At 44.9% G+C, this 4,552-nt stretch overlaps 1 long non-coding RNA gene across 1 annotated transcript; it reads left to right on the top strand.

The window, feature by feature from the left end:
* The first annotated feature begins 438 nt into the window (after positions 1-438).
* Positions 439-3,865, top strand: LOC144037133 (uncharacterized). The gene is made up of 2 exons (XR_013288825.1): positions 439-1,063; positions 2,071-3,865. It is a non-coding gene; the product is annotated as an uncharacterized LOC144037133 (long non-coding RNA).
* Positions 3,866-4,552: the final 687 nt, after the last annotated feature.

Here is a 4,552-nt window from a genome sequence, read left to right as displayed (position 1 = left end):
TCTTTTATCGATTCCTGTATTACGTTATTGGTTTGTGGCAGTGGCGGGCCACCGCCGGCTCCTGTCGACCCCTCCGCGGCCCCGCCCACCACCGGCACCGTATCAACCGAATCCACCAACCCCGCCGGCACCGGGGCGACCGGAGCCGACAGACCGGCCAACACCGGAGCCTCCGGCGCCGCAGAATCCGCCGGCTCCGTGGGCTGTGGCGCCCCTTCGGCCACCGCCGCATCCCCGGGTGCGGGAGCGGCCGCCCTCCGCTCCGGACAGGCGCGAACTAGGTGCCCCTCCGCACCGCACCCAAAACACTTCATGTGTTCGGTAGAAACAAACACCATATACGGAAAAGTATCAACTTTAAAAGTGCATGTCAGGTTCAGCTCGCCCGTCGTGTCTTTAAGCACCATGTGCACCTGTCTCCGGTGGCACACTGTAAGAATTATTTTGGAGGATTATTATACATTTGCCGTGTTGAAGTAAATTGCCTCTTGGGAAACACAAGTCAACGTAATAGTGTAGTAATTTCTGTTTAGGATTGCTATGTATTGCAAAGGAGTGTTATTGTATTTGGTGAAGTTGCAAGTGGACGACTCAGCTGCCGAGTGAGGACAACTGATAAGAAGACGTGAACCACGTCAACACCAGGGCCCCTGGACTTGCATGCCGCACTTAGAGAGTGTGAAGTGAGATAGGAGTTGTTTTTCTCTTTCTGTCATGTAATCAGATGCCCCGATTAGTACATATAAGGGGACTGTTTGAATGATGAACCAAGAGAGACTCTGTACCGATCAAACTAAGGCTGCAGTTTTCTCTTCCTCATGAGTAATAAATTTGGAACCAGATGCTTCTTCTCTCTTTATTTGATAAATGTCTACATCTGAACCTGACATTTAAATTGGTCCTTCATAGCCGGATTGCAACATACCGGAGGTGCCCAGAGGCAGAGCCGACGACCAAGAAAGACCGTGGCCACGGCAGCTGTCCCATTTTAGGGGACTGGACCTCGGCCCTGTTTCTGGGGACTGAAAGTTGAAGCAAGCCAGGAAGAGAGAAGGCAACACTGGTAGGACACTTATATTTTCATTGGCGGATGTTTGGTAAATGAGTGTCCGTTTAAAGTTAAGGGCGACGGTGTCCTACGCGCGTTTAAACTCCGTGGAAAAGAGGGCGACGGTGTCCTGTACGTATTTAAACTCCGTGGATAAAAGAAATAGACAGAGGAAGTCTATAAAACTGAGGAAAAGGGGACTGAGAAATAGACAGAGGAAGTCTATAAAACTGAGGAAAAGGGGACTGAGAAATAGACAGAGGAAGTCTATAAAACTGAGGAAAAGGGGACTGAGAAATAGACAGAGGGAGTCTATAAAATTGAGGAAAAGGGGATAGAATAAAAAACCGTAAGAATACTAGTCAATGTTGCGTGAAGAGACAGAGAGAGTCTATAACACTGGAAGAGGGCGACGGTGTCCTACGCGCGTTTACACTCCGTAGAGAGGGAGTGAGTGGAGGTTCGCTACCTCGGTGTGAGTGGAGGTTCGCTACCTCATTATTGTTTGTTCGGGGATTTAAAGTCAGTTTAATCTCCTTAAGAGAATCGCTGACTCCAACATGGAGAAAACAAATAGCAAAAAAGCCAACAAGAAAGACCCGAAACAACAGTTAACATGTAAGGACTGCAAGTTTGTAGAAAACCAATGTCCTTCTAAAACAAAACATTTAAATTTGTGGATAACGAAATATGAATTTGCTGGCCAGCTTAATACACAAAAAAAAAAAAATATTTAACTTGCAAGTTTTTTGTTTTTGTTTTATTCTCAAAAAATCTTTATAAGTAGGCCGCTATATTGACACATGGTGTGACCCATGTGTCAACAGGGGGAATGGTAGGACGGATACACAGAATGTATACGACATATGGCTTTAATTTATTCTCAATTTTTTTTATTATTATTATTATTTATTATCATTAACAGTGGCAACGAAGCCAGTTTGGCCGATTACATGCGAAAAACATTAGAGAAAAGAGATGAATTGAAATTACCAGAAGGCGATTGTGCTTCTCTCCAACAGGAAGAACTAGTAGCTCCAGAAGACTGGGTACTGATCCAAAGCCTCAAAAAGAAGCACTGGAATTCTCCAAAGTGGGAAGGCCCTCATCAAGTGCTGCTGACCACGCCGACGGCCATAGAGATTGAAGCAAGGAGCGCTTGGATACATCTTACGCATTGTAAAAAGGTCATCTCAACCGACAAACCCAACAGGGAGGGTGAGCGAAAGTCTGATTCAAAGGTGGGAGCAGATATATAGAATCTGAAAATACCTGCGGTCAGTGAAGTTTTCCAAGACGCCTAACCTAATTAGGGGTTCTCGGTCGACATGGCTATTGCGTGGATAAGATTTGCGGTACTATGTTGTGTGGTCTTTGTGACCGTGAAGGCTATTCATTCACCAAATTGTTTGATTCTTTGATAGATGCAACTGGTGGTTGTGCATTGGTGTCTCTGCAGTTACCGGTGCTTATTTTTCCATCCACACTGGGGGATATTCAGAGAGCAATTTCAGCTCATGATCCCCTCCACCATCTCTCAAGAAAGCGACGTGCTTCCTGGTGGGACGGTGGACCAACCTATTTGGATGGAATTGGAGTTCCTCGCGGCGTTCCGGATGAGTATAAGTTGGCGAATCAAATTGCAGCGGGGTGGGAATCTATTTTCATATGGGTAACACCCAATAAAAATGTAGACCGAATCAACTGCATCCATTACAATGTACAAAAATTGGGGAATTATACTGAAGAAGGATTTATAGCTGTCAGAGAACAATTGGCTGCAACATCACTCATGGCGTTCCAGAACCGCATTGCGGTCGACATGCTACTGGCAGAGAAAGGTGGCGTTTGCGCTATGTTTGGGGACCAGTGTTGTACATTTATACCAAACAACACATCTCCAGATGGGTCCCTCACGAGAGCCATTGAAGGCCTGCGCACCCTGAATCGAAAGATGAAAGAACACTCAGGTGTGTCCACCTCAGCATGGGACGAGTGGTGGGGGAAAAAACGTTTGGTAAATATAAAAGTTTGGTATTTTCTGTCATGATTTCTATGACTCTGTTCACCTCAGTTCTTGTGCTGTGTGGATGTTGTTGTATTCCCTGCATTCGCGCATTACTCGTCCGACTTGCTCCCACAAATTCTAAATTACAAGAGAGGTACCCTTTGCTTATTTCTGCAAATTATGGTGATGGAGGAGACACTAATGACCAAACCAATGATGAGATAATTTCTCCTGCCGTCCTATTTTACACAACTTAAAACTTAAAACATAGAAAGGGGACATGATGGAATGTTTAAGTTTGTCATCCAGTAAATGATTCAACTGAATAAAACCTTTAAATCAAAGTTCTTTTGATGACAACATTTTTGGAGGCAAATGTAGAATAAACAGGAGGGAAATGTAAGAATTATTTTGGAGGATTATTATACATTTGCCGTGTTGAAGTAAATTGCCTCTTGGGAAACACAAGTCAACGTAATAGTGTAGTAATTTCTGTTTAGGATTGCTATGTATTGCAAAGGAGTGTTATTGTATTTGGTGAAGTTGCAAGTGGACGACTCAGCTGCCGAGTGAGGACAACTGATAAGAAGACGTGAAGCACGTCAACGCCAGGGCCCCTGGACTTGCATGCCGCACTTAGAGAGTGTGAAGTGAGATAGGAGTTGTTTTTCTCTTTCTGTCATGTAATCAGATGCCCCGATTAGTACATATAAGGGGACTGTTTGAATGATGAACCAAGAGAGACTCTGTACCGATCAAACTAAGGCTGCAGTTTTCTCTTCCTCATGAGTAATAAATTTGGAACCAGATGCTTCTTCTCTCTTTATTTGATAAATGTCTACATCTGAACCTGACACACACAACGTGCTTAAGTTGCGGTGACTTGCAACCTAAAGACACCATTTTTATAGGCGAAACGAGTTGACCAAATCTGGACAGTTCCTTAGCCAGTACCTCGTTTTTAATGAACGGTGGAGCATTCGAGATCGTTACCTTCCTTGCAGGGCTCACGAGGGGGAGAACGGGAGTGAAGGTGTCCTAATCACAACACCGCTCTCAACCACCTGGCCCACCTTGTTAGTGTCATCAAGGAAGATAACGATCGCTCCATTCATTCGGGACGCAGATTTGATACTGCTGTATCCCACCACCTTTCCAACGGCCAGTCCTGCCTCCTCCACCAAGCAGCCCACTGCCGGCAACAGCTTAACTGCGTGCCGGCGAGTGAGACACTCGAACTCGGCAGTGGGCGTTTCCGCCACCGGCATGTTGCCTACCGGCGACCACGGTCCACCACCGAAAAAAAACACCGACACTAACCACTAAGTTTTACAAAAAAAACTACAAGATAAAGAAAAAAAATATTACATATAAATATCAAAAAAAGATGAAAAAAGTATCAGAAAAAACACCAAAAAACGCTCAAAAATTTCGCGCACTTCTCCCTCTCTCTATCCCTCCCACTCCTCACAGAAGAAGAAAAAGAAGTAGAAGAA

The sequence above is a fragment of the Vanacampus margaritifer genome, chromosome 1 (assembly GCF_051991255.1).
Source record: "Vanacampus margaritifer isolate UIUO_Vmar chromosome 1, RoL_Vmar_1.0, whole genome shotgun sequence".
NCBI classification, from domain to species: domain Eukaryota; kingdom Metazoa; phylum Chordata; class Actinopteri; order Syngnathiformes; family Syngnathidae; genus Vanacampus; species Vanacampus margaritifer.
The sequence above is the reverse complement of the archived record's forward strand: the minus strand, read 5'-3'. Positions and strand labels throughout refer to the sequence as shown.